The sequence below is a fragment of the Gymnogyps californianus genome, unplaced genomic scaffold, assembly GCF_018139145.2.
Source record: "Gymnogyps californianus isolate 813 unplaced genomic scaffold, ASM1813914v2 HiC_scaffold_438, whole genome shotgun sequence".
Taxonomy (NCBI): domain Eukaryota; kingdom Metazoa; phylum Chordata; class Aves; order Accipitriformes; family Cathartidae; genus Gymnogyps; species Gymnogyps californianus.
The window spans coordinates 1-11,457 of NW_026114332.1; the positions used below are offsets into that span (position 1 = coordinate 1).

Consider the following 11,457-nt stretch of genomic DNA (forward strand, 5'->3'; position numbering starts at 1 on the left):
TTCCAGAAAGGGCAGAAAACGCCAGGCAGAGCGAGGCGGAAGGAACAAAAAGAGCGGGAAAGGGCAGAGGGAAGATGCATCCCGCTTGGGCAGGTAACGGAGTGTGGTGTGAAGGAGTAAAGTTGAGCCTGGGAGAGGGGAGAGGAAAGGCGGTGTTTTATGTTTGTCTTTTTGTTTGTCACTGTGTGAATGCGCTTTAATTGGCAAAAAATGAATTCTGCCCAAGTCAAGCCTGACTTGCCCGCAACAGTGTTTGCTAAGGCATGTCCTTGTGTTTATCTTGACCCATGCGATTTGTCATCCTGTTTTCAGTGCTCCGCATCCCCCTGAGGGTGGGGAAAGTAGTGAGCAGCTGGGTGGGTGTTTGTCTGTGCTTAAAGCACGAGAGGTACATCCAGAGAAAGGCCCATCGCGTTGCATAGTACATGCCCAGCGGGCAGCTGTATGAAGGCAGATGGGGAGCATCAGCATTGCCATCAGGCAGCAGGTTGAGTTTCCCTAGCCAACACGTCAGACAGAGAGAAGCCCAGAGTCATCCGATGGGCTTGAGGCCGTGTGTGTGCAGGGGGCTGGAAGGAGGCCATCCGGGCTGTGAAGTGGAGAGAGTGGAGTTTGTGAGCTGGAAGAGCAGGAGGCAGGGGAGTCTGGGAAGTGGAGGGGCAGGAGGGAGGCGAGGCTGCGGGTGGAGGAGCAGGAGGCAGGAGTGGGTCGAGGAGCGTTGGTGGTATAGTGGTGAGCATAGCTGCCTTCCAAGCAGTTGACCCGGGTTCGATTCCTGGCCAACGCAGACAAGGTTCTTTTACTCAGCCTGGCTCCAGAGGGCCTTGCCTCTCCTCTTCCAAACCAACCCAGCTTCCAGTCGAGGCCCTCCCCTTGACTCCCCCTCCAGCCTTGCCTCATGGCCAGGCCTCTGGGCACCTCCTAGGCCAGCAGACACAGGCCTGGCTCTTAGCAAGGCCCGCCTTGGCAAAGCAGACTGCAGGGGCTGCTTTGGACCCTTCAGAGATTCTCAGGGAGTGCTGTAGCACTGGAGCAGGTGCCCAGAGAACTTTGGGATTCTCCATGCCTGGGTATCACCCTCACGTTTCAGTGGGGCTCAGGCACTGAGCCGCCTGCTCTAGCTTTGGGGCTAGCCCTGCTTTGAGCAGGCATTTGGACTAGTGCCCTCCTGAGATGCCTTGCAGTCTAGTTCCTTCCACGAAGCAACAAATCCCAGAGAGAGCTGTGACCTCCTTCCTCTGCACCATGGGCGGCAAGCGGGCCTCTTCCCCACAGGAACTGGAGCTCAGTCATTGCTCAGCACTTGGCGCATCTCGTGTCCTTTCGCCTTGACTCTCCAGCCCCTTTCCCACACATGACTCCTTGAGACCACCCCAGCATTCCCCCAGGGGTTGGTGTGGCAGAGCCCTCCTTGCCCACGGAGGGCAGGGAAGAAGGAAGCACCCTTGTTGCCCCAGGAACCGTCCATGAGAAAGGCAGGCGTGTGCCTGGAGCCCCTTGACAGGATGTTGGCGTGCGCAGAGCCGTAATTTGCTGACGGTTCCTTTGCTTGGTCCTGTGAAGGATTGCCTTGGCCTTTGGGAGACGCGTCGGAAGCGTGCTGCCCCTGTGCTGGCTACTCGTGTTCCGTGTGGTCTGAAGCGCGTGTAGGAGCTGCGGTCGCCTGTCAGCAGCCCGTGGTGGGAGCAGGGCAAGGGTGCTGCCAGGAGCCAGCTCCCCCTGCAGCAGTGCCAGGAGGAGGCTGCCTGAGGTGGGCTGGCTCTGGCAGCTGCAGGGGGAGGAGTGGCGGCAGCAGCAGCAGCAGTGGGTCAGGATGGCCGAGCGGTCTAAGGCGCTGCATTCAGGTTGCAGTCTCCCTGGGAGGCGTGGGTTCGACTCCCACTCCTGACAGGCTCTTCTCTCTCTTGGCCTCCTTCCCTCTCCTCACTGCAGGCTTCTTGCTCCTCTGGGGGCTCTGCTCAGCTCTTGCTGCAGTCCCAGCTCCTGCAGAAGGAGAAAGGGCCATACCCATGCTGCCCCACCAGTACCAGCTGGGTAGGCCTACAACAGAAACAGGGAGGGAGAGCCAGCCCCTGGGGAATTCCACTTGGCCGCTCTCCCCTGCAAAACTCGCATTCTGCATGCCTCTCCCCGCATTTCAGTGCGCATCTCTGGACATTCTTCAAACATTCGCTCACACAATCCTCTCTCCCTGCAACAACCCTTCTGCTGGAAGGCATTTCAGGGAGTCAGAGAGGGCATCCTCCTGCTTCAAGCAGGCTCACACCACCTGATCAGTGCTTTCTCCTTTCGGGTCATACAATACCTTGAGGACAGACATTTCACAGCCTCTTGGCACCCCGGCTCCCATGCTTAGGCACCCTCAGGGTGATCATTTGGGTTCGTGTAACCAGTCACAAACTGCCTCTTCAATTTCTGACCACGGCGCTCATCCTCCAGCCGTTGCAGTAGCCTCCTTGCAGGCGCTGGAGGGAGGCTCCGATTCGATCCCTGCTAAGCATTTTCTTCTACCAGCTAAGCGAGCCTTGCGTCCTCAGCCTCTCCTCCCAAGGCCAGAGCACCCGGCCCCTGACTATCCTAGGATCCTCCGCTGAACTTGCTCCACTTTATCACCACCTTTCCTTGGTTCCCCAGATAGTCCTTCTTCCCCTTCTTTGGTGACGGGGCAACTTTTCCCTCTCCTTAGTCAGCAGGGAGCTCCTCTGCCCTCTGCTCCCGAAGCTGGAGAGCCCCTCAGATGCGTCCTTCCCTCTTTCAGGTCCAATGGCACATTCTGTAGGTGCCAATCCAGGATGTGGCGTTGACAGCAGGATTTCAACCCCAAAAGTTTCGCGGAACTGGCAGTTCCTCACCAGCAAACATGGACAGCACCAGTGGGAAGAGGGGCAGGTGGGCGTAGAGGCCGACCAGGAAGAGGCCAACAGGGATGTGGCGGGCTCTGGGGCATTTCTCTCCAACGCTGCTGACAGGAGAGAGACATCCTCACTCACGCAATGCCACCACAGGTTGCATGAGCACTGGTGGCATTTTTCAGAAGGACCGCAGTCAGGAAGTACGAGCCACACAAGAGGTCTTCCTGTGCACACAGGAAGAGGAAGAGGGGACATGCACAAGGTGGTATCAGAGCATGCCGGAGCACGTCGTAATTGAGGGAGATGCTGAAGGAGCTGCGTCGGGTCCTCCTGCGAGCTCTTCCCTCTGCTGAACGTCCTCCCCTGCCCTCTCTCTTGGTTGCCTCGTTCAGCAAGGTCAGGAGCTTGGCTAGGACTGCAACCAAGGGTAAGGATATCTGCTTAACTTACCCAGGCAGACTGGCAGGCTGTCCAACACGGGGGGGAAGGGAGGGCAGCAGCAGAGACCGCAAGTGCAAGCATCGAACCACCGATCGCTGGGCCATGAATGTAGTCTGTGAGGTGCAATGTTGAAGGGGTTAAGCTGGAAACTTCATAACCAGGTCTAATTAGGCGAGAAGAAGATTCTCACAGGTTACCAGCCTGGGTCTTGTACGAGAGGGCATGCCAGGCTTGCGCAAAGAGCTCTGGCACTCCCTTGAAAGATCCTGTGAGTAGAGAGTGCCCAGTGGCCCTGGAGGAAGGCTGCACTTGGTGGTGGCCAGGGAGATGGAGAGACTGCCAGGCTCAGCCAGGAGCATATGGCTCAGCGAGGGTGGCCAGAGGGGAAAGACAGGGTCTGTCCAGGTGGTCCCATGGTGTAATGGTGAGCAGTCTGGACTCTGAATCCAGTGATCTGCGTTCACAGCTTAGTGGGACCTCCGAGTTTTGGCTCCCTCAGGGCTTTCCTCAGCATGCTTACACTTTATCCCTTGCCTTGCTGTTGGGTCAATTGTTTAATGCACTCTGATCTTCCTTCCTTTCCTGTGCTCCCAGCCCTGGGACTGACATCAGTGCCCTTTCTCCTGCCCTGTGCCACCATAGCTCTGCAGCTTTCCTGAGTGCTGGCCCCTGTCCCCTCCCTTGTTCTTGACTGCTCCTGGATGAGGGCATCCAGCAGTGGCTCAACACCTGAGGTGGAGATCATGCAGTCCACGCCCGGCTCAAAGCAGGGTCAAGTAGAGGACCTTTTTCATGGCCTTGCCTGGTTGGATGTTGGACATCTCCAAAGACGGAGAATCTACAACCTCCGTGGGCAACCGTTTCCCATCTTTGACCACCACTCTGTGTGGCATTAGTTGTATTTCCACCCCTGTCCATTGCTTCTTGTTCCATCCATTTCTCTGAGGCTTTTCTGTCTTTCTCTTGCCTGCTTGCTTGTTTTTGGTGCTCTGGTCTCAGTTCAGGGAGCTCCACCCACAACTTGCAGTGCCCCATGCATGGGGACAGGCTCACTGTCATGGGAGAGAGCAGGTTGCCCTCTTCCTTTGTCCTGGGTTCGGCTGGGAGAGAGTTAACTTTCACAAGAAGCCGAGCATGGGGTTTCCGGGTGGTGAGCAGTTGCATTGTGCATCACTCGCTTTATATATTCTTCTGTTACTATTATTGTTATTTCTTCTCTCCTTGTGTTGTCCTATTAAACTGTCCTTATCTCAACTGACAAGGTTTTACCTTTTCTTCCGATTCTCCTCCGCATCCCACCAGGGCAGGGAGGAGTGAGCGAGCGGCCGCGTGGTGCTCAGTTGCCAGCTGGGCTGAAACCATGACAGCCTTGCAGAGGGCTTGGCCAACTGAGGGGGGAGGAGAACAAAGCACCACGAGTCGCCAGCTATGCTGCACAAGGTCTTTAATGAGAAGGAGGAAATGCAGTGGCACAGAAGAGAGACCAAGAAACACGCCTGCAGGGTTCAGGGAGGCACAGAGAATGGCCCATTTCCCAAGGACAAGCTCCACACAAAGCGCTTGCCTTTTCCCATTCTGCTCTACCTGGTGACAATCCCAGCCCAGCAAGAGCAGTCCCTAACTCCGGCACCCTCCCCCCGTCGGCAGGAGGTTCAGCAAAGCAGAAGAGAACGAGTGTTGTCTCAAGGAGCTCAGAGCAAAGCAAAGCCAGAGGAGGCACGGCGAGGCCTGCCGTGCAGCGAGGAGCAGCGGGCACAGGTCCCTCCTGCCAGGTGGGATGAGGACACGCAGCCCGCCTGCAAGCCCTGGCCATGCTCCTGATGCAGAGTTCCCATCTTCCTTCCCGCTACGAAGGGGATGACCCGCCAGCTTCAGCAGTTCAGACTGCAGCGGGTGGGAGGCAGACACAGCCCTGACCCCCCCAGACCAAGGGAGCCCCCAGAAGAGATGGGAACCCCCCCGGCGCTGAGGGAGCTCCCAACAGCAGCTGACAGAGAGGATCCCACGGCTGTGCTCTGAGGGAAAGAGGTGAGGATGGGGCCCGGCAGGGTCACCACCACCGCGGAGGCCTGGATGGCCACCGTTGAGTCAGCGCAGCGGGCGACACAGGGCTCACTGCAGCTGCTGGCAAGTGGGGTTGGGCCAGAGGCGCCGCAGGGCGTTGGGAGACAGGGTCTGAAGCAAGACATCTCTCGGTGAGGGAGGCAAAGCTGAAACACAGAGCAGGCAGGGAGCACGAGCCTCAGTATCAGTCTGTCTTTCTTTTCCTCAGCTCTCTCTGTGGACACACTTTGTTTTAAAAACACCTGGTGCGCCTACAGTTCCCACGGCCCTCATCGTGCCCTCCGAATTGCACGGCACAGGACGGCTGAACCGCTTTCAGGATAGGACCCAGCACAGTGGGTTTAAAGCACCCGTGGCAAGACTGGTCATACCCCATCTCCTGAACAAACATTGCTGTCATAAAGATGGCACTGGAGGCACTTGGCCATTTCGTTAGAGACCATCTGCTAAAGGCAGACATTCTGGTGGGCAGACGTCCCTGCAGCTCAGCCCCATTGATCCCCTTCTGCTTTAAAGAAACCCCCTCTTCCCAGCCCTCCCCAGCCACCTCCGCCAAAAGGGACAGAGGTGACAGCCCTTAAACAGTTCTGTTGCAGGGCCAAGCTGAGGCAGCCCAAGTATCAACCTGAGGAGCCACCATGACAGCAGCTCAGCCCACAGGGAGAGATGGAGCGGACTCAGGCTTACCTCGTTCCTCGAGGAAAGGGAGGCAAGAGAGGAGGATGCAGAGCCCGGAGCAGCGCAGGTTTTATGCTGTGTCCCAGATCCCCGCGGGGCCACAAACATTACTTGCTCATGAAGCATCTAAACACCTAGCAGCTGCCGCTTGCCAAGGCCTCGCTGGTGATTAAGCCCTTGCCTCTTTCATCTGAAATGTTGTGCTCCTGCTTCATACCACCAAACATCAAAACGATTCGTCTGTGTCCCAGCTTCAGAAGGCCAATCAGCTCGGAGGTCTCAGGCTAGTGTACAAGGAGATTTCAGTGCGTTTTCCTAATACGGATTGCCTTTGTCACTTGGCCTTCTTCATGGTGAGCACGGCCACCAGTCACGGTCAAATTCAGCTATGAGGGACACCTCAAGTCAGCTCTCAAGTGCTTTCAGTGCAGACACTCAGGCTAACCCTGAGAAACATTTCTCCCACCGGGTCATCGTAGACACACAGGAGACTCTGAGTAAGTTCAAGCAGAACGTCAAGACCGCACAGTCCCATATGGGAGAAGAGAAATCAGCAGGACAAGGCCCAGAGCCTGCTGAGGTACCTGGGAAGTCTGGTCTGCTCGGAGCAGGGGACAGGAGCAGAAGACCTCCAGAGGTCCATTCCAAACTTCATTATTCTGGGTTACCCTGAGTCACACAAGCCCTTGAGCAACCACCAAAAGGCAATGCCTTGGAAGACAGCAAATGCAGGAGATTGCATAGAAGCCCCCGTAGATTCAGGATGGTGCTAAAATGTGTGGAAATGCCCTTGACGCAAGCAGAACTTTGGGGCTGTGAGCTCTGGTATCCCTGGCACGCCTGAGGCAGGCGTGTCCACTGAAGTCCATAGCAGGGTGACTCATGTTTGCCTGGAGTTCAGGGTTTTTCCCAACTCTTCCACCTCACGATGACTCCCAGGTGCTCCGGGAGACTGATCCGATGTCCCTTTGAAATCTGAAATGCATGGAATGGGTCACCTCATCCCTGACCCAGGAAAAAGAGCCATGAGCTTTTGGCTCCCTGCCCTGAGCCTCTCCTCAGAAGCAGGCCATCCAGGCCTTTGGCCTCTGGGATGACCTTACGGAGCAAAAGAGGTCAATTTGGGTGTGGGTCTCTTTCAGGGAAGGACGCGGGCATCTCTTTGATCACCCTCCTACGCATTGATTTCCTTGTTTCCAACAGATTCTCCACTTCCCAAGCTGAGCCCAGACCCCTGGTTGGACGATGCGTGAGGGCCTGGTCAAGTCATCAAGGGACACGGCTATGGAGATCCGAGGGAGAGATCGCTTTGGAGAGACTTGCCTGACCCTCTGGTCACAGTTCATTGTGAAAGTTAATACAGGCCGTTTGAATTAACTTTTCAGTCCTCTCAGCTGTTGTTCACAAAATCATACAAAAAACATTCATGGCACTTCTCTCTTTCCTTGGTCTTGCGGGAATAAACTCCAGGGGATGGGTATGGCGTGGAAAGGAGAAAAGCACTTCTTTTCATGGCTGGACGGAGGCAATGTGACTGCAAGATGCGGTTAGGGTGGGCATTTCAGTAGGGCATGATCGAGCATGCGCAATCACGATCCCCCTCTTTCTAACTCCACCTACACTAGCACTGCTGATGACAGAGTGGGAGTCTGTAAATACTGTGCTAACACAACCTCCCCCTCCCACCCCACCATCCAGCTTGGTTTTTGAGTGTCAGCACAGCAAAGAACATTGCCTTATTCTTGAAGCAGCCCTGCAACCAGAGACTTGAGAAGCTTTGTCCCCTTTAGGTAGGGAGTCTACTTGTGAGAGGCTCCTTGCGTTTCCCTTGGCCCACAGGCCATAAGCTGCAAGAGAAATGAGGGTGTCTCAGTTCTCAGTCACCAGGACCATCGTTACATCCAGTTCCGGTAAACTTCAGGGTGTCAGACAGGCACTACCAAATCTACCACGTCCACACTGACTCATTAATGCCATTTTCCTGCTCCAGAGCCAAAATGGAATCGGAGCTGCTTTCATCTAGTGATGTAAATTATTGCTTTTGTGGATTGTTTAATATTTTGGTCCATGCTCAAGAATGTCACAATGCTTGCGGTGCTGGGAAAAAGCTCTGGACATACCTATTCCACCAAAACAAGCTCTCTCCAGTCTCCCTCTAAGTCATCCGCACCTCCCGTTTATTCTCCCTTTGCCCCTCCTGACTTTTCCTCAGCCAGGCTCTACCTCGCCCTTGCCATAGATCTCTCCCACTCTCGCAAACCATTCCCCCTACACACCAACAACCTGCATGGCAGTCATGGTCTTTGTTCAAGGCTTGACACCACCCTACGTCCCCAAGAGGCTGGAGGTGCTGCCGGGAGGTCACCACCTCCCCTGCAGGAGTGTCCTCCCCTAGTGCTCCCAGCAAGCTTGGAGACCTCCTCAGCTAAATCTGAGAAGCAAAGTGGGGTCTAATATGCCCACCTGACCTGGTTGTCTCCACACAGCTGCCTTCCCTTCTTCCCTGGAGGCAGCAGAGATGGCAGCTGGGGAGAGAAAGCATCCCCCCGTGGCAGGATATCCCAGATGTGCGGCTGAGGACAAGGCGCTGGGAGCTGCAGCTGTAGGCACTGGGAGCTGCAGCTGTAGCCCCTGGGGCTACGCCTCTCAAGGCCTGTGGAAGGCTGTCACCAGGTGCCCGTCATGCTCAGTGCAGGTCCCAAGTGCAGGGCTTCGAGTGGAGCATTGCCCTGAAAGTCCCAGGGAGGCAGGTGTCATTGCAGAGGGCATGTGATCGGCTGGGCAGAGAGGGCTGGAGCAGGTAGTTGTGGCCGAGTGGTGAAGGCGATGGACTAGAAATCCATTGGGGTTTCCCCGCGCAGGTTCGAATCCTGCCAACTACGGGGCGCACTCCCCTTTTGGGCTCCCTGCAATGGACCACACTGTTTGGGCTCCCTGCAGTGGACCACGCTGCAGCCGTGGGACTCCGCTCCACACAGTACCTGGTGCCCAGGGAGACGGTAAAACCCCCTTGCCTACAGCACTTGTCCCCGCACCCCCCTGCCCCCAAATTCCGGGATGAATGGGAAATCCTGCTCCCATTGACAAGGTAGGCAAGTTGGGGGAAGAGAACGGACCAGTGCCGAGTCTGAGCCGTGAAAAGAGGTCCACTGTTGTTGGTTCTTGAGCAGAACTTAAGAGCCTGAGCTCACCTGACATCCCAAGCAGAACAACCCCACCAGCTGTCTTCCCTATGCCTGAAACTACAGCAGCTCCTCTCCAAAGAGAGCCTGCACAACATGGTCCTCATTGCTAAAGATGAAGGCAAGACACCTCATGGATCTGAGATCTTGCCTGGGGTCCTGGGGATATTCTGCCTGACCCAGCCCCAGCCCTTGCACACGTGGACAACCTTTCCCCGGGGCTTTCCAAATTTAACCGAAGAACGAGATGATAAGGGGTGGGTCTCTCCTGGCTCCTCCTCTTCTGGGAAAGACGTGGAAGTGCGAAAGAGGCCATGGTGGTGACTGCGGCATCAGGAGACCATCCCCTGCCATCACAGACCCTGATGGGTGGCATGGAAAAGACCTGGAGGCTTCCCAGAGGACTTCTCTCAGTCGCATACCCAGCTGCTCCCCACAGAGCAGCAGCAGAGGAGGGGCTGCAGGTAGCCTGCCTGGGTGGTTCAGCATCTTAAGGAAAAGGGAAACTTGGAGGGGCACATGCAGAGAGAGCCTGGAGAAGGAGAAGGAGAGAAGAGCCAGTGGCTGGTGCATGGTCCGTTCCCCGCAGCCATGCCACTGAGGGTGGCGGAAGCAGTGCAAGCAAAAGAGAAGCTGAAGGAGGTTGGCAGCACGGATGAAGAAGGAAAGGGGCAGTGGAAGGGGGACCCGGAGCTGAGCCAGGGACCTCTTGATCTGCAGTCAAATGCTCTCCTCTGAGCAATAGCCCCTGCAGCAGGCAGGCTGCGGCCGCACTCTCCGTGCTCACATCTGCTCCCCCATCCCAGCCCTCTCCATCCCGCTTTTGCTTTTGTCTCCTCTGCTTGCTTGCTGTGTGCTCTGGCGTGTGGATGGGACAGGGAACCAGCAAACACAAGCCCAAACATGCAGGCCTCAGCACTGCCACCTCGTCCCTCAGCCTCACCAAGAGGTTCTACTAGCTCAGCCTGCCCAGAGCCTTCCTGGGACACATCCAGCAGCATTTAAGACTGGCCACCACCCAGTCCGGATGGGCCAGCCCTGCCCTGGGGCGACTGGGAACCACCTCCACCCCCAGCAGCGTTGGGCAGGACAGGAATGGCACCAGGCACGGAGAGGAGGGGTTTCTCTGGCTCTTTGGCACCCTGCAAGGTGGCGGGGCAGCCCTCGGCTGTTGGCGAGCAGCAAGGCAGGGCTGCGCCGGGAGGGAAGACAAGCCAGGAGCTGGGGGGAGCGCAGCACAGCACGGGCAGGGCAAGGCCCTCGCAGCTGGTGTGAAAGGCAAGGCAGTAACTGCTGTACGACTTGCTTAGAGGAAGGAACACTGCCTAGGACTAAGAGCTTTTACCTCAGGGTCAATGTGACCTGAAGACCCAACCTAAACCGTCTCTCACTGGCTGAGAACACCCCATACAGACAATAAAACAATAGGAGATTTGTCTTTCAAAAAAACTCCAGGTATATAACCAGGGCGAGAAAAGCAATCGACCTGAATCTAGTATAAAACCCCTCCGCCTGCACGGGACATTGGTCTAGAACCAGGAAGATTAACAGCCCACTGACCATACGTCCACACCACCTGCCCGGGAGAAGCACCTAGTGCTTACGCGAGCAATAGTAACTGATTAGCCCACCCCTTAACAGGAGTAATTTGACTGGTCAACACAACTGCATTGTAAACATCTAGAAACCCTGCTTTCCTCTATATCGGGGTCCTCCATGTGCTAGGCTGGGGCACCGCTATGTGCACAGCTAAAATTAGGGATTTAGGGATTCCCTTGGTAATTCTATGCTAAACGTCCTTGTCTCCCTCCTTGGCCAGCAAAGAACTGACTTTTACACTGGGTACAGTCCCGCACCCCGTGCGAGCTGGATTTCTGGGCAGGGTTGCAGCCCTCCTGAGCTCGCTGGAGAGCCACTCCTCTCCGCCCTGCCAAGCAACAAGGCTGCCCCCTGGCTCCGGGGTTTCCTTCAGTGCCTGCAGAGCCAGCTTGGGTGGTGAAAGAGAAAGTCCCCAGCCAGGGTTATGGGCAGGAGCTGTGGGGAGAAGGGCAAGGCAAGGCCCTTGAGCTACCCTCCTGTCGTGGGTTTTTAGATACAAGATACAGTTTTAGATACAAGAACTAGATACAAATACAAATAATACAAATCAAGTGATGCACACCGATGCCCAGTTAGTGCCCGAGCAGCGATCCGCCCCCCCAGCCAGCTCCCCCCAGTTATATACTGGGCATGACGTCATA

The 11,457-nt window shown here is 56.2% G+C and overlaps 3 non-coding genes across 3 annotated transcripts; all 3 read left to right on the forward strand.

The window, feature by feature from the left end:
• The first annotated feature begins 715 nt into the window (after nt 1-715).
• TRNAG-UCC (transfer RNA glycine (anticodon UCC)) lies at nt 716-787 on the forward strand. Its single transcript has one exon. It is a non-coding gene; the product is annotated as a tRNA-Gly (tRNA).
• Nucleotides 788-1,807: 1,020 nt separating this feature from the next.
• Nucleotides 1,808-1,890, forward strand: TRNAL-CAG (transfer RNA leucine (anticodon CAG)). The gene has a single exon. It is a non-coding gene; the product is annotated as a tRNA-Leu (tRNA).
• Nucleotides 1,891-8,835: 6,945 nt separating this feature from the next.
• TRNAS-AGA (transfer RNA serine (anticodon AGA)) lies at nt 8,836-8,917 on the forward strand. The gene has a single exon. It is a non-coding gene; the product is annotated as a tRNA-Ser (tRNA).
• The last annotated feature ends 2,540 nt before the right edge of the window (nt 8,918-11,457 follow it).